Source organism: Nicotiana sylvestris, chromosome 9 (genome assembly GCF_000393655.2).
Source record: "Nicotiana sylvestris chromosome 9, ASM39365v2, whole genome shotgun sequence".
Lineage (NCBI taxonomy): Eukaryota > Viridiplantae > Streptophyta > Magnoliopsida > Solanales > Solanaceae > Nicotiana > Nicotiana sylvestris.
Window position 1 is genome coordinate 161,255,388 of NC_091065.1, and position 25,327 is coordinate 161,280,714.

A 25,327-nucleotide genomic window follows, 5' to 3' on the forward strand; every position below is an offset into this window, starting at 1 on the left:
CATACTTAGACATAACCTTGGCTCTGATACCACTTGTTGGGAATAAACCCCGAAAAATAATATTCATAGTATTAGTGATAAACGCGAAACACTAAGTTATGGTTAAATCAGCAAGAATAGAAATGCAGCAATAATGACGCCAAGATTTTATGTGGAAACCCTTCTGAATAAGGAAAAAACCACGGCCAAGAAGAGCAACTGATATCACTATAGCGAGGAATTGTACATTGTGTAGTAACGAGTACAAATACTCCTAAGACCACTACACCCTCAAAAGAAAAAAATACACTTTTGCTTTTTTTCACCTCACTACAATATCTTTCACACTCTATTTTTCTTCACAGACTATTTTCTTATAGTGTATGGAATACCTTGCTCTCTCTCTTTTCTCTTTTTTTGGTGTCTTACAAATGGGTCAGAAGATCTCTATTTATAGAGATTCTATATCCCTACAAATGTCATCAGTGACATCAAAAGAAAGGAAGAGATATTCAAACTCTTCAATTTGAGTAATTCAACAAAAACGGTGGCTGCCAAAAATTACTTAGAAGTCTTTATCATATTTATTTTTCTTCTTCTTCATTTATGGAGATGGACCCCGCACTACTTAGCAGCTCTAAAGTGTTTGGAACAAAAGAGGGAGGGGTTAGGCCAAAAAAGAGGGAAATTTTGTCGCCTAATCTTTTTCGTGAAAAAATTAAAACATAATTAAATTATTTTTGCCCTAACCCAAACAAGTAGTTGAGAAAATTAGATGTCTCGCCAACAATAATTTTTTTGGTAACAATGAAAACATATTGTTGCCAACTTATTTAATATTTTATATTTATTATAATACCCGCAAAATATGGCAACAAGAAAAAACTTATGGGTAAAAAGTTTACTCTATACAACAATTACATAAAGTTGTTCCAATTATATTAATATATTTAGCAAAAAAATAATTGTTGTTGCTCAAATATTATTGCAAGTCTACAAGAAGTAGTAACTAGTTTTATTGTACAGTTAATCCTCTCTATGTCAGCCTTCTTTTGTTCCGATACGTTTTTGCTTTTATAGTGAATGGTTGTTATACACCTATAATAATATTTGACGTTTAAATTGGTTTTGGATTTTATAGTTAAACTTATCCAAAAATTAATTATTTTTCTTTTTTAATGTTACATATAAGAGATAAGAACATTATTCAAATTTAAAATCTCAAAAAATATGCATAATTCACTAGTTAAATATTGAAGAAAGCTAATACATTATTAATAAATTAATAACTAAACGTATAAAGATTTAAACCTTAAGGCGGACATTTTAAAACAACCTACAAAAATAAATTCTTTCAAGATTGATACAAGAACTTTGTAATTGTAGCTTTCTTCATAGATTTCATTCTCTTACTAGCGACATAATGGTTGAATCGTCGAAGATTCATACCCAAACTTTCAGCAAAAAGGTATACAATAGCTTTTCCTTGAAGATACTCTAAGAGGTTAACAGTTAACTTTTATATCTATATATATTGTGAAATTTGTCCAATGAAAAAGATATCGTGTGATAATCTTCAAATCTTATATCTTATGCAAGATAGAAAATTTGTTCATCTTAATGATTCTATATGGCTATTATAGAGGGGTAATTTTACAAAGAGTATTCTGCTATAAATATGGTTATTGCTGTTATAGGTAAACAGCTGTTATACAGAGGTAAAATATAATTGAAAAAATCAGTTCTGAAAAAAATATGGCTTTTATAGTGGATGGTTGTTATATAGGGATGATGTTATAGAGGGATCTGACTGTACCTATGATAACTAGGTATTCTAGTCTATTTTATACTCTTTTTTGCTTGAGTTTTGGACTAAAAATGTATACAAGTAATCCCGAAAGCTTAGATGTTGTGCTTGTTTGCAGGGTTTGGTAAAAAAAATGACAAGTAGTCAAAAGCCGCTCAAAAAAAAGTGAAACCTGCACAAGTACCAAGAACAAGTCAAGGCACTATTGTAGCATAAAATCCATTGCAGCTGCAACAGACCCACCGCGACCGCAGTCCATTTTATGCGGCCCGCAGAGAGGGGATTCAGAGAGCTGGGAGTTTTGAAGTTGGAAGCCATTGCGGTCAGCGGTCCATTTTGTGCGGACCGCAGTGAAGCCACCGCGGACGCGGTGCATTTTATGCGGTCCGCGGTGGCCAGATTCAAAGACTGACCAATGGATCTAAAAACCCTCACCGTGGACGTGGTGTATTTTTTGCGGTCCGCGGTACCTCCGTCAGGGGTATTTTTGTCCAGAAAAATTGGCCTTGTATAAATACTTCTTTTTTACATTTTTAGGGTATTTTTATCTTAGCAGAGCACGTGAACGGTGGTTTTAGTCAATTTTGAGTAATTTGTAGCTAGATTAACACTGAATCTTCAATATCTTAGTTTGTAATCATATTTTATAGGTTATTCTTCATCTTACTCTCTAATTTCTTCCATTATTATGAGTAGCTAGACCCATTAGCTAGGGCTGTGGCTCAACCCTAATGTGGGTATTTGATGGGTCTTTTGTTTTAAGGCTTAGGTGTTTATGGGTATTTGATATTTGGACTTATTTGTGTTTTCCATGTTGAATTAGTGGTTGCAAACACTAATTTGAGCCTTTTTCACTTGGGTTCTTCTTGAGAAAGAGAGTAATAGTGCCTCAAGTAAAGCTTCACTTGGGCCTAACACATTTTACTTTGATCTTATTGTCAAAAATAAATTGGTGTGTATAGTATGGTGGCAGTTGTAACCTTGAGACTCTTGAGTTGGCCGATAATCATCAAGTAGTTTTTCGGGACCATTTGTGTTGCCCAAATCTTAGCTAAGGTCATTGTGGGCCCCCGACTCTGTCTTTTTAGAAATCCTATAGCTGGTGTGGTGAGAATTTAAATTACAAGTCCAAGTCCCGTGTCATTAGTCTAGAACTTGCCTTGAATGTTTGTCGAGGCAAAATCTTAAGTGTAATTTGACTTGAGAAGTGATTATAGGCTCTCCTTGATCCAAATGACATCTTAAAAACATCCAAAGCCTACCAATAATAATATCCCTAGTGAACATTTTTGAGCTATATCTCTTTTTCTTTCAAAGGCCATGATACAAGCCTTCATCCGTTCTAAAAAGATCCTCTCTTGGCACCCAATCTTTCTTTAGCACAAGGCAAGAGCATAAGTTTGAGGGGAGATATGAGGAATGCAACAAGAGGTAAAAGGTACACAAAAAAGGAGGGAAAGGCACAAAGAAAAAGAAAGAAAATAAAAAAAAGTCAAAAAGAATGAACAATGTAGAAGAAATGAAGGGATTCAATAAAAGTAAAAAAATGAAAGGTGTGGAAAGTTTAGAAAGGAGAAAAAGATTTTAAATGAACAAGAAAGAGTGACAATGTGTCTCTCTAACCCCTAAGGAAGAAGTAAATGACTCAAAAAGTCAAGAGAATGTGTGCCAAAATGAAGAAATAAAGTGCTTAGGGGAAGATGAAACCTACTTAGACCAAATATTTTCTACCCTGAACCAAAAGCCTTCACTATATCTCCACAAAAGCCCTATATGATCTTGAGTTGAACGAAGCTTACATTAGTGGTGACTCATATAAGGGGAAAGCTTATGGTACTTAGAGCCGGACTTGTGACCTTTCTTTGAGAAAGATAAGTGTGTTTTCCACAATCCTTGTTCTGAGTGCTACAACCTAAAAGTGACGTTTGCTTATGGAGAGTTGAGGAGTATGAGTTTGGGTTCCACAATGGCCAAAGTAGTAGAAGGTGTTTCCTTGATGAGTTGAGTCAACTCTTGATTCTGTGGTGTCGCACTAAAATCATGGTGCTTAAAAGGTTGAATGTTGTTAATAATTCATTTGATTTGAGGGCAATAGTTAATCCCAATTGATGCTAGATGAGGTCACTTTAGGTCAGCTGAATTTTCTTGGTTTTATTCTTAAGGAGGTGGAAATTACTTTGTTTGCTTGAGAACAAGCAAAAGCTTAAGTTTGGGGGAATTGATAACTAGGGATTCTAGTCTATTTTATACTCCTTTTTGCTTGAGTTTTGGACTAAAAATGTATACAAGTAATCTTGAAAGCTTACATATACTGTAAGTGCACTAGAATCATGAACATACGCCAAATAGGCCAAACATCCCTTATCAACAATATGCCGAGCCTTCATATATGAGATAAACATATTGGTAGAATTACAAGGAGTCCCCTTCCACTCCAGACGAGGCAACCTCAGCGATGCTAAGGTCATGGTCTTGGCATGACAGTCCAATATAGCATGATAAGGTGATAACCAATCCATCCCCAAAATGACATCGAAGTCTACCATATCGAGAAGTAGGAGATCTACACGGGTCTCAAGACCCCCAATAACGACCACGCATGAATGATAGACATGATCTACCACAATAGAATCACCCACCGGTGTAGATACATAAATAGAAGCACTCAAAGAATCACAAGGTACAACCAAATACGAATCAAAATAAGAAGACACATCGGAGTATGTAGACCCTGGATCAAATAAAACTAAAGCATCTCTGCTGCATACTGAAATCGTACCTGTGATAACGGCATCAGATGCCTCGTCCTCAGGCCTGGATGGGAAAGCATAACATTGGGGCTAGGCCCCACCACCCTGAACTATATCTCTGGGATGGCCTCCTGCTGGCTGGCCTCCACCTCTAGCAGTCTGGCCTCCACCTCTAACAGCCTGACCTCCACCTCTAGTGGGCTGGCCCCTACCTCTGGCTCTCTAACCCCTGCCTCTAGCAGGCTGGGCGGGTGGTGCCGGAATCATGGAACGAGAACTATGTTGCTACAACTGAACACCCACTAATCTCGGACAAGCGCTCCGGATATGACCATACCCACCGCACTCAAAACATCCACCTGAATGTTGCGGCTGAGGGAACTAAGACTGACTCTGGTGGGCCAACTGACCATGATAATATCTCTGAAGAGGAGGTGCTCTAATAGGAGATGGTTGTCCCAAAGGAGGTACATAAGAACCATGCCCCATGAAGCTCCATGAGATGCTTGAAGTGCTGAGTGAAACGGCCTGGGAGGATGGTCCCTACCAAAAGAATCCCTGCCTCCAAACGAGGCACCACTAAACCTACCCGAATGACGAGGCCTCTTATTAGACCCCTAACCACTCCCCTAAGATAGAACTGCCTCAACTCGCTGGGCCACATTGGCCGCATCCTGGAAAAAAATTTCGCTTTCGGTCTCCTTAGCCATCTGCAATCTGATAGGTTGAGCGAGACCCTCAATAAACCTCCTCACCCTCTTTCTCTATCGGTGGGAAGTATAAGAAGAGCATGACAGGCCAAGTCAATGAATTTGGTCTCGTACTGAGTGATAGTCATAGAACCCTGCTGGAGACGCTCAAACTGCCTCCGATAGTTCTCCCTCTGAGTGACAGGAAGAAACTTCTCTAGAAATAGCTGAAAAAACTGATCCCAAGTCCAAGAAGGCAACCTAGCAGGTCTAGCCAAACATAAATCCCTTCACCATTTCTTGGAGGAACCTGATGAGCGAAAAGCAGCGAAGTCGACCCCATTAGTCTCTACTATATCCATGTTCCGAAGAACCTCATGTCAACTGTCCAAATAGTCCTGAGGATCCTCTGAAGATGTACTGCCATAGGTAGTAGTAAAAAGCTTGGTGAACCTGTCCAACCTCCACAAAGAATCAATAAACATAGCTGCCCCATCAGTGGTCTGAGCTACCCTCCCCAGCTTGTACTTTGCAATTGCGAAGAAGAGTTCGCAAATGCGAACATTGCAAGCCTGGGGTTTCTTCGCAAATGCGATCAAGCCCTCGCAATTGCCAAGACTGTTGGGCACGCAATTGCGAAGCCTGACCTCGCAATTGCGAGATCAGAGACTGCAACAAATACCAGATGAAAACCAGAAATTTCCTAAGTCTAATTCATCCTGTTGCCTATCCAAAATTCACCCGAGCCCTCGGGGCTCCAAACCAAACATGCACGCAGTCTAAAAACGTCATACGTACTTGCTCGTGCGATAAAATCATTAAAATAACATCAACAACTACGAATGCAGCCTCAAATTCATGAAATTCTTTAAGAACATTGAAATTTTTATTTTTTCAACTAAAGGTTCGATTTATACCAAATCAACTCCGATTCTTATCAAATTTCACAAATTGGACTTATTTATTATTCTAAACCTGTACCGGGCTTCAGAACTAAAATACGGACTCGATTCCAAGAAAATGCATCATTTTATTTCCAAAAGCATTTATATTTTACAACAAATAATTTTTTTTTAAATTTTTTTCTCGGGCTAGGGACCTCGAAATTCGATTTCGGGCATACGCCCAAGTCCCATATTTTACTACGGACCTTACGGGACCGTCAAATCATGGGTCCGGATCCGTTTACCAAGAATGTTGACCGAAGTCAACTTTAACCAATTTTAAAGGTCAAAATCAATATTTTTCTTAAATTTCACATAAAAGCTTTCCAGAAACACGCCCTGACTACGAAAGGAAATGAAGGTGAGAGAAAAAAGAGGTTTTAAGGTCTCGAAACACAGTTTTAACTTTTAAAACAAGATATGACCTTCCGGGTCAACACAGAAAGCTTACGTCATTAGTGGGAGCAAGTGCACAGATAACCATTCTCAGAGATGCTATTTAGGGATTAGCCAGTACTTATTTTGTCCTGAAATTTTAAACTAAAATTTTTTAACTTCAGGATAATTCAGGACATTTTTGTTCTGAAAAACTAAAATTTAGGATGCACTGACTAATTTTTAAATAGAAGCCCTTTAGGGTGGTTGTGTGGTGTCATTTGTACTCATTAGTAAATAAGGGAATATTTTGAACTAAACTTGTAATGATATGAGGTGTATTTAATCTCAACTATTGACAAATGATATATTTGGGCCTTTTCTCAAAGTTAAGTGGTATATTGGAATATTTTTCGTATTTTAGTGTTAGGATAATCTTTGGAAATTAAATTCTATATTTCTGTAAAATAATGTAGTCATTCCCCTAATATGTTAAGATAAATAAGGACAAAAATTAGAGCCACAAATAAGTACAAAATTTTTCATGGCTAAAATTTGCACAATTTAACTGCAAATTCTAATTATTATTATTTTAAGAACCATTTTTTGTTACTAACCTTTTGTTGAATGTAATTTTAACAATTTGAGACAAATAGTTTTATTTTCGTCATAAATCGTACACAAGATCAACAATAAAATAATATGTACCAGCAATTTCATTTTTTTAGCTAAATAGTATCCCGTAAGTGGTGTTCAATAATTTTTTGGGGGGTGAGAAATCTTATTAGAAAAAGTTTGTTATAAGAGTCGAATATCATCCCTAAATTAGTATATCCAAATATGAAATCTAATATTCATCAAAAAAATGACTGACTTCTGACGAATTTTGAGTTGTAGCTAGACGCTAAATTATTTGACAAAATCTCATCGAGGCTAAATTAAGTATTAGATAGGGACAACACAAAGATCATCATAAATTGTTTACATTATTAGTGACAAAACACTTGTATGGTCACAAATAAGTATAATATTTTGTAGCTAAAGTTCGCATTATTTAGCTACAAATTATTAATTGTCGCTATTTAAAAATTTGTTTTGTGACGAAACGTTTTCTTATCTAAATTTAAGTATTTATTAGGACAAAAACTATTTTGTCACAAATAGTATCCAACATCAATGACAAAAGTATTTTGTCATCAATAATGTTATATGTGTCACTAAATATTCCTTTGTAGATGGCGCCAACTCATTTTTTGGTGGAAAACTTTAGTGTACAAAACTTTGCTACAAAATTTTGTGTTTCGTCACTAAAAGTATACGGCTCATGTATTCAGGCACGAAATATAATTTTTGTCACGAAAAATGAACAATTAGTGACAAATTTTGTATTGTGCCTATTAATTTCGTAGCTAAATATCACATTTGTTGTAGTGACACTGTCTATCATACCTATAATTCCCAACCATCTCATTTCCAGTCACCTCCAACCCACCAAAATTATCCAAGACCACGACCTAATTTTCACCTCAAATCACCCAGACAATATACCTCTATTGATGAACCCATCGACCAGTTGTATGAAAGGCTGAAAGCCACTGGTTACGTCACTCACATTCCGCTGTGGCCGTAGAAAACCTGTCCCAATAGGTCAATCCAAACAAAACATGTGCATACCATTCCGGTATGAAAGGGCACACCATTGACGTGTGCCGAACATTGAAAGACAAAATCCAAACACTAATTGACAACAAGGTCATACAGGCGAAAGAAGTTGCACCCAATATCCGCAACAACCCTCTCCCAAACCATAGGGGTAGTGGGATACATGTGATAGAGGTGGACGAAGAATAGGATCCTGAGGGGCCAATGGGGCTTATTCGAGAAGGCGATGACTTTAAACCTGCAGTCACACTTACTCCTATTGTAGTACAGACTCAGTTACCAATCGAGGTTGAGGTAGCTGCATCAGTTCCATTTGAGGCAGAGGTAGCTCCACCTGCGGCCACCCATGTTCCATTTGAAGTAGAAGTGGCCACACCTTTCACAGTGATAGTATCAACCACACCTCCTTTCAACTCAAAAGCAATACCCTAGGATAACGTTGCCGAAGCTAGGCGAAAACGAAAGGCAAAGATGGAAGAATCTGATGTTGCACAAAGAATGACTAGGACCAGAAGAATATATACACCTGAACACTTGGGAGGACCAAGTAAGGATACCACTACCAAGCAGCCTGTCATTGAAACAGGGCCAGATGACCTTTGGAGGAAATTACAAGCAAGGGAATATTCCGTCATTGGTCATTTGAACAAAATCCCAGCTCAAATATCCATCCTATCACTGTTGCAAAATTCAGAGGCGCACAAGAATGCTTTGATGAAGGTGTTGAGTGAAGCTTATGTACCCAACAATATCACCTGCGAAGAGATGGCCAACATGGTAGGTCAGGTGCTGGAAAGTCATAAAATAATCTTCCACGAGGATGAGCTACCGCCTGAAGGGTTGAATCACAACCGATCATTGCATATCACGGTGCAATTTGAAGATAAATTCATTGCTAGGGTCTGATTGATGGAGGTTCAAGCCTCAATATATGTCCGTTGGATACTCTGAAAAGATAGGGCAAAGCTTTCCATGAAATATAGGCGGGAAGCATGAACGTGAAAGCCTTCGATGGGTCTCAAAGGGCCACAATTGGGGAGATTAATCTTTGTCTGCAGATGGGAAAAACTTGGTTTGATGTTGAATTCCAAGTTCTTAACATATCAGCTTCATACAATCTTTTATTGGGCCGACCATGGATACGTGTCGTTGGGGCTATGTCTTGCACACTACACCAAGCTGTGAAATTCGAATGGAAAAATCAGGAGGTGATCATTCACGGGGACGGGAGTAACCTCATTTACACCAGTCAAACCATCTTGGTTATCAGGAACAGAAGAAGGCTAGGAGGGGAAACCTATCATCACATTGAACATGTCAATGTCGTTGAGAAAGACAAATGGTGGAATAACAAAATAGAAAGCATACTGTCATGGTCTAAGTATGAACCCGACAAGGGACTTGGGAAGAATCTCCAAGGCATCACCAAACCAATATAGCTGAAATATCATGGTACTACTTTCGGGCTCGGATACCAGTATACATGGCAGGAGTATGATGATTGGTCGCCTCCATGGCGTGGACCCTATTACTCTCTCGAGCAACCAATACCACATCTGGTTCAAACTTTTCACCAAGCTGATACAATATGGGGAACTGCAGAAGAAGAAGTATTGGCTGGGTTGAGGAATATATTCTTGGAGGACGAATACATGGATTGTAGTGCAATAATTGAGGAGTAGGAGGAAGAAGACCTCACTATTCAGACTATGGAGAAGGGAGTTGTTCTCAAGAACTGGACTGCCACACCATCCCGGGCCTACTGAGTCTCTGGTTAGCTTGGCAAATTTTATTTCTATAGCCATTCTAGGCATCTAATATTTTCAGTAATTTTGTTTTAAAGACTTTCTTGTTTCAAAAAAAATGCTACTTGTTTGGATGTTTTAAGTCTTAATCAAATGCATTGCTCTTTATTATTCATTATTATCTTCCATATTTTTCTTTCTACAGTGTCATTATTACTTTTCCTAATGAACCGGTGACTGTGACATGTAATGAGGCAGCATAATATGAGGATAGGGACTCGGATGAAGAAGATGAAATACCTGAGGAAGTTGTCAGGGAGGTTGAAAACTTTGAGAATAAGCCTAAGTCCAACCTGGACGAAATCGAAGCAGTAAATTTGGGGGACGTCGAGACCGTCAAGGAAACTCGCATCAGCATTCACTTATCGCCGACAGAGAAAGAGGAGTATATTCGTTTCTTAAAGGAGTATGAGGACATTTTCGCATGGTCATATGATGACATGACCGGTTTGAGCACGTCCATAGTGGCTCACAAGTTGCCTATCAATCCCATGTGTCCGCCGATGAAGCAGAAACTCAGAAAATTCAAACCAGATATAAGCCTGAAAATCAAGGAGGAAGTTACTAAGCAGATCAAAGCCAAAGTCCTCAGGGTGGTTGAGTACCCAACCTGGTTAGCTAACATTGTGCCAGTTTCGAAGAAAGATGGGAAAGTCAAAGTATGTGTTGACTATCGAGACTTAAATAGAGCATGTCCCAAGGACGACTTTCCACTACCAAATATACACATCTTGATCAAAAATTGCACCAAGCATGAACTCCAATCCTTTGTAGATTACTTCGCAGGTTATCACCAGATCTGGATGGATGAAGAAGACGCAGAGAAAACAGCTTTTATTACACCATGGGGGGCATACTGCTATAAGATAATGCCATTTGGTCTAAAGAATGCTGGGGCTACTTACATGAGAGCCATGATAACCATCTTCATGATATGATACACAAAGAAATAGATGTATATGTGGACGACGTCATTATCAAATCCAAGAGGGCCGCAGATCACATAGCATACTTGAGAATGCTCTTTGACAAGTTAAGGAGGTACAACTTGAAACTAAACCCCGCAAAGTGTGCATTCGGGGTTCCCATAGGAAAGTTACTAAGATTCATTTTCAGTCGTCGAGGGTTTGAGCCGTCTAAAGTTAAGGCTATTCAAGAGTTACCGCCGCCTAGGAGCAAAAAGGACGTGATGAGCTTCCTAGGATGTCTCAACTATATCAGTCACTTCATAGCATAGTCCACAGTTATATGTGAACCCATCTTCAAGATGCTGAGGAAAGATGCTGAAACAATCTGGACCGAGGATTGTCAGAAAGATTTCGACAAAATCAATGAGTACTTGTCCACACCACCTGTCTTGGTCCCGCCAGAGCCAGGATGGCCTTTGCTACTCTATCTATCTATATTGTATGGAGCCTTCGGATGTGTTCTGGGACAACATGACGAGACAAGGAGAAAGGAGCAAGCCATATACTACCTAAGTAAGATATTCGCACCTTATGAAGCACGATACTCTCTGTTGGAATGCGCTTGCTGTGTTTTGACCTGGACGGCCCAGAAGTTGAGGCATTAATTTTGTGCCTATACCACATACCTCATATCCAAGATGGACCCTTTGATATACATATTTCAGAAACCCATGCCAATTGGGAAGTTAGCCAATTGGAAGATATTGTTGAGTGAGTTTGATATCGTCTATGTAATTCAAAAGGTGGTAAGAGCACAAGCATTGACAGACCATCACGCTGAAAATCCGATGGGAGGAGAATACGAACCCCTAGAAATGTATTTTCCTGATGAAGAGATGTCATTCGTAGGAGAGGACATTACTGAAGCATAAGATGGTTGGAGGATGTTCTTCAATGGAGTTGTAAATTTCAAAGGAGTGGGCATTGGATCGGTTTTGGTATCAAAAACAGGTCAACATTATCCGGTATCTACTAAACTCAGATTTCCCTGCACCAACAACATGGCAGAGTATGAAGCTTGCATACTAGGGCTCAGCATGGCAATCGACATGAATATTCAGGAGTTGCTGGTAATAGGTGATTCATATTTTCTTGTGCACCAGGTACAAGGAGAGTGGGCCACCAAGAATTCCAAGATATTTCCATATCTGCACCATGTACATGAATTGAGAAAGAGGTTCACAAAGATAGAGTTTTGGCATGTGCTTAGAATTCAGAATGAGTTTGTCGATGCATTGGCCACTCCTTGTCATCTATGATACAGCATCCGGACAAGAATTTCATTGATCTCATCCTAGTGAGAATTCATAATCAACCGGCGTATTGTGCCCACCTTGAAGAAGAAACAGATGGAAAACCTTGGTTCCATGACATCAAAGAGTATTTGGCAAAAGGAGAATATCCGGAACATGCAAACCACACTCAGAAACACACACTTCGGAGATTGTCCAATCACCTTTTTCACAGCGGAGGAAAATTGTATAGAAGAACTCCTGATTTGGGATTGCTAAGATGTGTCGACGCAAAAAAGGCTTCTAAGCTACTTGAGGAGATACATGATGGTACCTGCGGCCCGCATATGAATGGTTTTGTCCTGGCCCAGATACTTAGGGCCGGTTACTTTTGGATGACTATGGAGACAGACTGCGTCCAGTATGTCTGCAAATATTACCAATGTCAAGTGCATGCCGATATGATAAAAGTGCCGCCAAATGAGCTCAATGCCGCAAGCTCACCTTAGCCATTCGTCGCCTGGGGAATGGATGTCATTAGTCCTATCGAGCCCACGGCTTCAAACAGGCACAAGTTTATTCTATTAGCCATTGACTATTTCACAAAATGGGTAGAGGTTGCATCCTACAAAGCTATAACCAAGAGAGTCGTCGCAAACTTTGTCAAAGATCATACTGTTTGCTGATTCAGAGTCCCCGAGTCTATTGTCACTGATAATGCCGCCAATCTCAATAGTGATCTGATGAAAGCCATGTGTAAGACTTTCAAAATCAAGCACAAGAATTCCACAGCCTATCGACCTTAGATGAATGGAGCCGTAGAAACTGCCAAAAAAACATCAAGAAGATACTAAGGAAGATGGTAGAAAACCACAACCAATGGCACGAGAAACTACTCTTTGCTTTGTTGGGATGTCGCACTACAGTTCCCACATTAACTGGGGCAACTCCCTACATGCTGGTTTATGGCATCGAAGCTATCATCCCAGCCGAGGTAGAGTCCCTTCTTTAAGGATCATACAGGAAGTCGTAATCTGTGATGCAAAATGGATATGGAGCCGCTATGAGCAATTGAACCTTATAGATGGAAAAAGGATGAACGCAGTATGTCATGGTCAACTTTACTAGAACAGAATGTCCAGAGTTTTCAACAAAAGGGTCAAGCCAAGACAGTTTGCACCAGGACTGTTGGTACTGAAAATCTTCAAATATCAAGATAAAGCCAAAGGGAAATTCTCCCCCAACTGGTAAGGTCCTTATATGGTTTATAGGGTACTAATAGGAGGAGCACTCATACTTGCAGAAATGGATGGAGAAGTCTGGCCAAAACCAATCAATTCAGATGCAGTCAAGAGATACTATGTTTAGACTACTTACATTTCTTCATCTGATGTAATTGAACTACGCTTGACCTGATTCCCATTTAAGAGGGGATACGTATGCAGCCATGTGGGTTCGGTCATCTCATAATAAAATTTTCATTTCCCCAAGATCAGAAACTGGGGCAGAATTTTGAGGAGGACCCTCAAAATTTCGGAGCAAGTCCAGCCAATGCCATTGCATGCCAGAAAATCAAAAATTGGTTAAGAAACTAGGGCATAATTTTGAGAAGGATTCTCAAAATTCCGAAGAAGGATCAACGAGTTCGTTGCTCGCAAAAAGCCGAAGGATCATCTACCAAACTGGGGCAAAATTTTGAGGAGGACCCTCAAAATTCTAACACGAGAAAGCTGCAATGTCTCTGAAATGTGTTATAGTCACTAGTTCATCTAAAACTACTTGATATTTCACTATGTTTCTAAAATGACTCTATTTTTATCAATAGTTGCATATTTTCAAAAACTCTATTTTCGTAACAGTAAGGTGTTACCCAGGGAAACTCAAATAAGGCAAGGCCAGCGGATAAAGGCACGAACCAACCTCCCCCTCACAAAACTTACAATTTTTCTTTGAATGCAGGAACATCTGACATAGCAATAGCATTCGTAAATATATACACAGAGCAAAATCACTTTCAAACGGGCCACAGAACACCGAATATATCCCCAACTAAGAAATATTTTACCCTTATTTGTTATTCCATTTGCATAGGACTAAGCCCTGTCCCGCATCTTGCATGAGGCTAAGCCCTACCTCTATATTTGCATAAGGCTAAGCACTGCCTTCTATCTGTATGGGACTAAGCCCTGTCCTGCATCTTGCATGACGCTAAGCGCTGACTCCATATTTGCATAAGTCTAAGCATTGCCTTCTATCTACATGGGACTAAGCCCTGTCCCGCATCTTGCACGAGGCTAAGCGCTGCCTCAACATTTGTATAAGGCTAAGCTTTGCCTTTCACTTGCATGGGACCAATCCCTATCCCAAACCCTATTTGAGGCTAAGCCCTGCCTCCATGTTTGCATAAGGCTAAGCGCTGCCTTCCTTTTGCATGGGACTAAGCCCTGTCCAGCATCTTGCATGAGGCTAAACCTTGCCTCCATATTTGCACAAGGCTAAGCACTGCCTTTCATTTGCATGGGACTAAGACATATCCCGCATCCTGCATGAGGCTAAGCCCTGCCTTCATATTTGCATAAGGCTAAGCACTGCCTTACATTTGCATGGGACTAAGCCCTGTCCCGCTTCCTACATGAGGCTAAGCCCTGCCTCCATATTTGCATAAGGCTAAGCACTGCCTTCTATTTGCAAGGGACTAAGCCCTATCTCGCATCTTACATCAGGCTAGGCACTGGCTTCCATTTGCATAGGACTAAGCCCCGTCTCACACCTTGCATGAGGCTAAGCCCTGCCTCCATATTTGCATAAGTCTAAGCACTGCCTTCCATTTGCATGGGACTAAACCTTGTCCTGAATCTTGCATGAGGCTAAGCCCTGCCTCTATATTTGCATAAGGCTAACCATTGCCTTCTATTTGCATAGGACTAAGTATTGTCCCTCCTTGCATAAGTGTTGCTCTCTTCCGGTACTATCTATTTGCCCTTCTGTCGGGCTAGGCTCTGCCCTCCATTTCATAAGACTAAGCCTTGTCTTGTTAACATCATATTATTGCATCTCATGGGCTAAAATATTAGCAATTTTTCCAAAGGCGTCATAGTCTAAAGGCTTCATCCTCATAGCCGGAAGACGTCATGTGATGGCCTGAGGATCTCTCAAATTTGCATATCATTATTCAAAGGCGCCATGGTTCAGAGGCACCATCTTCATGGCCTGAGAACATCATTTCATGGCCAACGAATCCCTCAGTGAACAATTCATGGCTGATCGAAGCCAACCATACACCACTACAAAGTAGCGAGAGTGGTCGAAGCAACTTTTACCCAAGATGGTCAGGATCGAATCCATAGGGAGCTAGAAGCGGGAATTGGATTCCTATCTAAACTAGAGATGTGTAATTGCTCTTAATTACTCTTTAAAATATCATTGGTCTTTTGATTACTTCTAATATTATGCTAATAAGATGCTAAATTAAACTAAGTTAAGCTAAGAGTAAGTAACTTGAAAGGTTGTCTAAATAGTTAAGAAGGCACTAGGGAAGTGACTTTCTCCTAGGTAGATACTTGACGGGTTCTCGAGTCTAAGACAAGAATGTCATATTGGGGATTACGGTATAACCAATGCACGAAACTTCTTACTCTATACCTCTCGGTAGGTTGAGTGATTTTGCCCTAAGTGACTTTCTCAAGACCAATTGGGTATGATAATTTGTGCAAGCAATTTAGGTTCAAGTCGGGTATTACTGTCTCTATGTTTAACCATTTAATTGGGGCTATCAATCTCTTGAATACGCCCCAATTCCTTGTTGGACTAATTTTCCTAGACTCAAGTTCTCTTTCTCAAGAAGAACCCTAGTCAAATAGGTACAAATTAGTGTTTGCAACCATTCAACATGGAAAACATAAATTAGTCCAAATATCAAACATCCATAGACATTCAAGCCTTAAAACTCAAGACCCATCAAATACCCACAGTAGGGTTGAGCCACAACCCTAGCTAATGGGTCTAGCTACTCATAATAATAAAAGAAAACTGAGAATGGATGAAGAAAAACCCATAAGATTTAATTACAAGTTAATACTTGAAGATTCAATGATAAAACTACTCTAAAATTACTCAAAATTACTTGGGACTATTTTGTACACATTTTTAATCAAAACTCAAGTAAGAAGGAGTGTAAAATGAACCATAATACCTGGTTATCAGCTCCCCCCAAGCTTAAGCTTTTGCTTTTCCTCAAGCAAACATAATAAAACCCACCTCCCTAGGAGTAAATCCAAGAAAATTTAGCTGACCTAAATTGACCTCTTCTAGCATCAATTGGGACTAACAATTGCCCTCAATTCAAATGAATCATTAACAAATTCGGCCTTCTAAGCACCATGGTTTTAGTGCGACACAAGAGCATCAAGAATTGACTCAACCCACCAAGGGAAACTCTTTCTACTACTTTGGTCATTGTGGAACCCAAACTCACACATCCTCAACTTTCCCTAAGAAAACCTCACTTTTAGATTGTAGCACTTAGAACGAGGATAGTGGAAACACACTTATCTCTCTCAAAGAAAAGTCACAAGTCCGGCTCTAAGTACCATAAGCTTGGCCTTTATGTGAGTCACCACTAATGTAAGCTTCATTCAACTCAAGATCATATAGGGCTTTTGTGGAGATATAGTGAAGGCTTTTGGTACAGGGTAGGAAATATTTGGTCTAAGTAGGTTCCATCTTCCCTTTTGCACTTCAATTTGCTTTATTTTGGCACATATTCTCTTGATTTTTTAAGTCATTTAACTTCTTTCTAAGGGGATAGAGAGAGACACGGTCACTCTTTCTTGTTCATTTCAAACATTTTTCTCCTTTCTCAACTTTCCACACCTTTCATCTTTTTACTTTTATTGAATCCCTTCATTTTTTTACATTGATCATTCTTTTTGTCTTTTTGATTTTCTTTCTTTTTCATCACCTTTCCTTTTTCTTCATTTTGTATCTTTTTACCACTTTGTTGCATTCCTCATCTCTTCCCCCCAAACTTATGCTTTTGCCTTGTGCTAAGGAAGTATAGGGTGCCAAGAGAGGGTATTTTTAGAACGGGTAAAGGCTTGTATCGTGGTTTTGTGAAAGAAAAAGGTTTATGGCTCAAAAGGGTTAACTAGGGATATTATCATTGGTAATCTATGGAAGTGTTCAAGATATCATTCGGACCAAGGAGAGCCTATAATCACATCTCAAGTCAAATTACACTTAGGATTTTTCCTAGACAAACATTCAGGGCAAGTTCTAGACTGATGGCTCAGGACTTGGACTTGCAATTCAAATTCTCACCACACAAGCTATTGGATAGCTAAAGAGACAGAGTCGGGGGCCCATAACGACCTTAGCTAATAATTTAGCAACACAATGGTTCGCAAAAACCACTTGATGATTATCGTCCAACATAAGAGTCTCAAGGTCACAACTTTCACCATCTTATACACAACACTTTGTTTTTGACCATAGGATCAAAGGCAAATGTGTTAGGCCCAAGTGAAGCTTTGCTTGAGGCACCATTACTCACTAGCTACTATTTACACAAAAAGCAAAAGAAAATAGACTCAAACCCTTAAGAAGGTTATCATGTCATCCAACATCAAGAAGAGCCACCTGGTTCACACAAATTCTACCTTTGGAAAGAACCATGGCATTAAGAAACCAAAGGCTTATTGCACGTAAAAACTCAAAACAAGAAGCTACAAAAAGAAAATAAAAAGCTATGAAAGGAAAAATGCGGAAAGTAAAATAAATATATACAAGAGGGGATTTTGTCGAATATATAATAGGGAAATATATATATTAGAACGTAACTTTATATACAGACCAAAAGTAAAAAATATGAAAAGTGCAATAAAATAATAAAATTATGTACATACCAAAGGTAAAAAGAATGCATAAAAAAAGTAATGTCATATATACAGTCATCCAAATAGGGCTACCCCCTCAAATGAAAGCTAGCATTATCCTCAATGCTAACTAACCAAAATAAGCACAAGAAAAGAAAAAGAGGAAAACGAAACTCCCTATTGGCGCTCTGTCTGCATAGGATCCTGAGTCTAGGTCCCTAGATCCTCGGTCTGCTCGGGAACCTGTGGCTGGCTCCCTATAATCTGTGTCTCCACTGGGACCTGGGCCTATATTGAGTCCTGGGCCTGTACTGGAATCTGGGGTTGGCTAGATGAGCCTCCATGCAGGTCCTCCAACTCTATAACAGCATCATCCGTATGGGGAATCACCCTCTTCCTCTTGGGTGGCCTCTCTGCCTCCTACTCTGGCTCAGGCTGGGCTGCTGGAGCCGGGTCATGCAATAGAAGGTCCAAAGGCAAGTGATCCTCCTTCAACCTCTCCACCTCCACTCTCAACTCTTTCACCGACTCCTTGGATGCCCGAGTCTTCCTCAGTTTCTTAGTTTCTTTGGCCAAATCCTTCAATGCCTTTCTGTGTGAACCCACAACGTCCAATATTAATTGTTGTTTCTCCAGGAGCTTCTTCTGGTTCTCCAGGAGCTTCTTCTGGTTGTGAACACCTAATTTTTGACAACATTTAATTTTTTTATCACTTCTTTTATGTAAATATTTTAGGGGTTTTAACCTACTATTATTTTAGCTTTATTACACTTTTTATTATAGGATAAAAATACCCAAAAAAAATTAAAAGCTGAATTATCACTATTAATATTTTTATTATTATTTTTTGTTTTTTTTATATATAAAATCCGAAAATATCTTTTTTTTTAAAAACAAAAATAATAATTTCGGGAATGATTTAAAAAAATAAGAAAAAGGGAAGTATTGAATAAAAAAAAATATAAAATAAATAGGTGGAATTCTCTTTTAAAAAAAAAGTAAAAGAATGTAGAAAATTTAAAAAAATAAAAAGTTTTGTGGAAATTTTTAAAAAAGTAAAAAGTAAAAGAAGGTTGGAATTAAAAAAAAATATAAAGGTATCTGAAAATTTAAAAAATTTAAAGTAATTGAAAGTAGCATTTTTAAAAGAAAAAGAAAAGATAGTGGTTTGTTTTTTTAAAGAAAAGTTAAATAAAGTGAGATTCTCTTTTAAAAAAATAAAAAGTGGGATTTTAAATAAGATAAAAGTAATTAAAGTTGGAATTTTAAAAATAAAAGTAAATAAAGGTGGGATTTCGTTTTTTAAAAAATAAAAGCAATTTGTAAGTGAGATTTTTTTTAATTAAAAAATAATAAAATAATAAAAAAACAAATCTGAAAATTCCGAAAATTTTGCTATAAATAGAAGAGAAAATTTAGGAAGAAATGTGTAGGAAAAAAGAGGAAAAACTAGAAAGAGAGAAGAAAAAAAGAGGGGGCGGAGAGAGCAGTATACACTCTATATACACTCTGGATACATAGAATATACAGGGACAGAATTCATTTTGGAGAGAATAAAAAAGATAGAACCAAATTTTTTGAAATATTGAGAGCGGAAGAACACCATAGAGAGTTCAAATCTAGAAAAAAAAAACAAAGAGAGATTTCCGCACTATTTTTCTTCTCCATTTTCGCTAGTTTTCTCCGTGTTGCTGGGATTTCTGGATTGAGGTGTTGAAGCTACTGTGTTGGGCTTTCTGCTGTTTTATGTTGCTGTGTTACTTACTACTTTGCTGACCTTCTTCTTCTTGTATTGACAATACCAGGTACACAAACGATACACTGGTTCATCTTGTAAGCTACTCGAAACATGAATGCAAAAAATGAGAAAGATTTGAAGTTGTAGTTTAATGTAGTCTTTTCTTTCTTTTACTGTCTATATGTAGAACATTCTATGCGCTGCCCATGTAAACTCATTAAACGACTCACTTTTGAAACTTAACTATAATAACTCGAAAGTATGTAAATAAAGTAGGACATTTTCTTCATTTATTTTAGAGAAAAACGAAAAATAAAAAAATGTAGTCATTCTAAGATTATCTTTTTTTTAAAATAAATAAATAATGAGACGAGCCTCGCCAAATAAAAAATGCAAAATGCGGGGCCCTCAATAATTGGTCATAATAAATACTTAGAATTCGGGATGGACTGTTTAGTGAATTTCACTGCCTTCCCCAAAGATAATAACGCGTTAGACTCTTTAGACGCGATTTAATTAAATTACATTCTTAAACTCGGGTGCACATTTATGTGACCCAAATCCAAATCTCAACGGAGTCGAAATGTGTCTCTAATCACGGGTACATTGATTGTGACGTGGTCCGAGATGCATGTCCATGACGTTGCAAATTCCTTTAAAAAATAAGAATGAGATGAGCCTCACCGAATAAAAATACAAAATTGTGGGGCCCTCGGTAAATATTTGCTTTAAAATTGCTTAGACTTCGGGATGGACCGTTTAGCAAAATTTCACGGCCCTACCCAAAGTAAATGATACGCTAGTCGCTTTAGGCACGCCTTTTAATAATTTAATTTTCTTAAAACTCGGGTGCACATTTATGTGACCCAAATCCAAATCTCAACAGAGTTGAAATGTGCCAACAACCACGGGTGCATTGATGTGACGTGGTTGGAGATGTATTTCCATGATGTTGCAATTCTTGAAAAAATATATAAATAATGACGAAAGCGGTTAAAAGTTAAAACTTGCACATTAGCTCATAATTGTATAAAATCAGATAAACAAGCCGAATATGACAGTTGAGCGACCGTGCTAGAACCACGGAACTCGGGAATGCCTAACACCTTCTCCCGGGTTAACAGAATTCCTTATCCGGATTTCTGGTTCGCGGACTGTAATACAGAGTCATTCTTTTCCTCGATTCGGGATTAAATTGGTGACTTGGGACACCCTAAATCTCCCAAGTGGCGACTCTGAAATAAATAAACAAATCCCGTTTCGATAGTCCTTTAATTGGAAAAACTCCTTCACCCCTCGCGGGGGCGGAAAAAGGAGGTGTGACAGCTCTGGCGACTCTGCTGGGGACCGAAGCCAGAATCTCTGGTTCAGGGTTCAAGAATTCGAGCTTAAAATAACTGTTTTGGTTGGCTTTGTTTGTTATCGGATTTTTTTACGTATTCATGCTTAATGTGCTAAATGTTGCTTTTTACCGCTTTAATATTATCTGAATTGTGTATATAAAACTGCTACGAAACCCTCTTTCCTTCTGAGTCTTCTGAATTTATGGTGCACACGTGCGCGTGGACCACCTTTCTATTAGAAGTCATACCAAATAAGACGAAGTTGGGACAAGTAACTAGGCCGGGTAGACTTTCGTGCTCCCGGTACGTTGCCCCCACTTCGGCTCAAGCTGTCCGTTTGGGTAAGCCAGGTCTAGAACAAATGCCGAGGTTATGAACTTAGAATAACTCAGCTTCATGCCGGATCCCTAGTAGGAACGTTTGTTTGCATCACGTGCATCTGACTTTGGAGGCTCAACACAGGGGTTGGGTCTGTCTAGGACAGGTACACCAAAAATGAAAATGACCATCCTGATGCATCTTGCTTGCTGCTACTTGCGCATTTATTTGATTTGGACTTGTGTGTTGACCGACTTTTGAATATTAGGAATATTGTGAAATCGAAAAAAAAGAGAAAAAAAGAAAAGAAATAGCGGTTAGGGAATTGATTGTTTATTTTTAAAAAAAACCCAATGCCCAAATACTGTCAAAACTCTGCCGAAATTTTGAGAAAATGAAAAAAAAATGTCTTATTAGTTTGTTTTATTAAAAGCAAAGGAAAAATTCAAAAAAAAAAAGGTCGCTATTCTATTTTGTTTTCAAAAAAAAAAAAGGGAAAATAGTTTATCTTGCCATAGAAAATGAAAATGTAAAAAAGGGGTCCTATTTTTACAATATTTTTTTTATTTATGAAAATGCCCAAAATCGAAAAGGAAAAGAAGGGTGCTTTGAAAGTGGTTTTGATATTTGCTACCAAAAAATGAATGAAAAAAAAATTTAAAATAGTTAAGTTAATGGCCCGAACTACGCGGGTTTGATTCTCACCGGATGTGAGATACGTAGGCAACCCTCATCGGGTCCAACCCCACATTTTGCTAAAATAGCCAAAAACAAATAATTAAACAAAAAAAAATGTCAAAATTTTAATTTTGTCATGAATAAGTCGGGTGATGCTGTTTTGTCAAGACATAGCCGAATGTTCCCGAAAGGGACGCCGGAAGGCTGACTTTGCATAAACAGCCATCTTTTGGGTCATTTTTAAGATTTGGTCCAGTTGACCCACACAGCCTTAAAAATCTTCGTCCCCGAGACGCTGAAGGGCCGTGTTTGCAACACCAGGTTTTTATTATAATTTGGAAAAAAAAAGAGTCAGCGGTCAGGTGAATACCGTTTGGATTTTTAGTCAAAAATAAGCCGAGCCAGCTTTGGCCGCGTCTTAAACCGTTCTTGCCGAAATAGCCTTAGAGTATCTTTCAGTTGTCGAAAGGTTATTTTCGTAAAAGAATGGACAAGTTTGTAAAGTGTCATAAAATAATCCTCTCCGGCCTCAAAATTCATGTGAAATTTGGAAGGGGCCACATTTGCAAAAATAACCGTTTGGTTGCATTTGTCAAACGGAGAAAGGAAGCTGGCCATTTGTTTTGAAATTTGTAAATCTTTTGATTAGAATAGGTGGGTTGTTTGATTTTCGAGTTTGTAGGTCATCTTCAAACCTTTGAAACCCAGTTTGTTTTAATATGAAAATTGAAAAAAATGTTTATTATTGTTTATCTTTTATTGGTCCGAACTACGCAAGGTCTGATTCATGCGGGGTCATGATACGTAGGCAATCTCCATAAGATTCGACCACAAAAGGAAAAAAAATGAAAAAAAAAAGAAAAAAAAGATGTTAATAATAAGGACCGACTGAGTCCATTCTAACCTGTTTGTTTCGCAAAGAAAGCTAAGGTGGTTGGTTTGTGGTAAGCCGGACAATGACACCCAGAATATCGCGCAGAATCCTTTACTTGCACCTCATGATACATACTCTGTGGGGATCAGGCCTGATAACAGAAGCACTCGAATCCTATTGGGGACTTGTTGACGGAGGTTGATGATATTGAAGCTGGTAATGGTCTTGGCAGTATTGATGCGAAGCTCAGTGGCTAAGATGCCAGTTTTGATAAAGTGGGAGGACGCTCCATTCCTTGGTTAGCAAGAGAGAAGCTTGTGGTGGCTTATTTTGTTGTCATTTCTGTTGACCGGATTATTCTTAGGGTTATAGTATGGATATTGTCTTGTGTCAAACTTTCTTATCTTTCCATTTGTCATAGCGGTTTGTTTAAGTTTTGTCCAGTTTGTTTCAGGATTTTATTCTGGTTTGTTTTGTTTGTCTTGTTATTCAAACCATTCCACCGGTAGTCTAAAGCAAATCCGGTCTTTTATTATTTCCAGTCATCTTTTTGTTTAGTCCTTTTATCATTTTTGTTCAGCGCCGATTCTCGTGACATGACATGCGCACACAGTTTGGGCCTAATCTTAAAAGTTAATCATAAAACCTCGGAAAGGTGATCAGAACGTTTAAAGGAAATAAGAATGGTTTGAGATCATTTGAAACCCAAACCATGAGAAATTGGGGTAAGTAAATGAGAGTGTTGTCCAACGATGTTATGTGTGGATATGGTTCTCTGGTGCAATCAAAAGATGTTACCAATGTTTTCGGCGGTTTGTTTAATTGTGTTGTTTGTACTTGGCGTGTTTTGGAGATTGGAATGACGAAGGCATTTTGTTCTGCTACCTAAACACTTTATCCTTCGTTAACCATTTGAGCCTTATTGTTTTCTTTCATACCCCTCTTTCGGAATCAGTAGAAAAGAGTAGAAACATAAAAGATAAGAAAAGAAAAGAAAAAGAGAAAACAAAAGAAAAATGATAAAGAAAAAAAAGTCAGAAGAAAACAGAAGAAGTGGGAACTACGTTTGACCTGATTCCTCAAAGAGGATACGTAGGCGCCTCATGACTCGGTCATAATGGCCATAATGGTCATAATGTGCATAATGTGCATGGTGTAATAAAATTAAAAATAAATAAAAAATCCCCAAGCAAGAAACTGGGGCAAGGGTTGCGCTTGTGGTGAGCAAATATGGTTTCGAAGGTTGTAATTTTGAACCCCAAGTTTATTTTGTTTTTGAGCCTTTAATACCCTTTTTCTAGCCTATCCAAAACCCACATTACGGTCCAAAGAAAGACCTTCTGATCAGTCTTCAAAAGATGCCAAGTCAGATAAATGAGAGTCTTACCGGTGAACATAACACTCTGTTCCACAATAGAAAGGACTCTAATCTCCAGCAGAAAGAGTCATACCGGCAACACTCCAAATCCCCAGCTGGAAAGTGATACAAATGAGAGAGTCTTATCGGTGAAAGTCTTTACGGACACCATAAGGCGATGAAAGCTGAGAGAAAAAAACCAAAATGAGAGAGGCTTGATAGTGAAAACCCTTCGGGCACTACAAGTCGAATAAGATTAAGAATCAGATGGGGAATCTCCAAGTGAAGATTGAAAGACGATTGACGGCAGAGGATAGGCCACATGTGCATTTCATGATTATTAGAGTCGGTATCGGCGTTTGATATGCTTTTATTTATAGTTTCTTTTGTTAAAGAGTCATCTTTTTCCTTTGTCTTTTATTTGGTTCCCCTTTTGTTTATCTTTCTCCTTTCATGGAAAATTCCCCAGTAGAGTCTGTTTGGTCAGAACCAGTGGGAAATGACTTCAAAATAGGCCATCAGCTTTCCAATTATGCAAGATGAGATCTGACTAGTACATCCAAGTGGTATAGTCAGCAAGGAACAAGCGCGAGGCCAATGTCAAAAAAGATATCCCCAGCAAAAGGGAAATGACAAAAGGATTGACGAGTGTCAAGAGGGATACCCTTGCCAAAATCAAAGGTTATAAACCTCAAGGCTAAGGCCCGTGGACAAATCAAGGAGAGCAATGAGCATGATTCAGGAAATTCATGCAAGACTAAAAGGTCGGGAAAATGACAGTTTCCGAACTATGCCACAAAAGAAGAGGGATATCCCCTTCAGAAAGGGATCATTCCCAGCAAATAATATCATCCCCAACAAGTTGTGGAACGCAGAGCAAGGAAGGAGAAAGGGAAAGCCATCCCCAGTAGGAGTATCACAACCAACTACCGCGC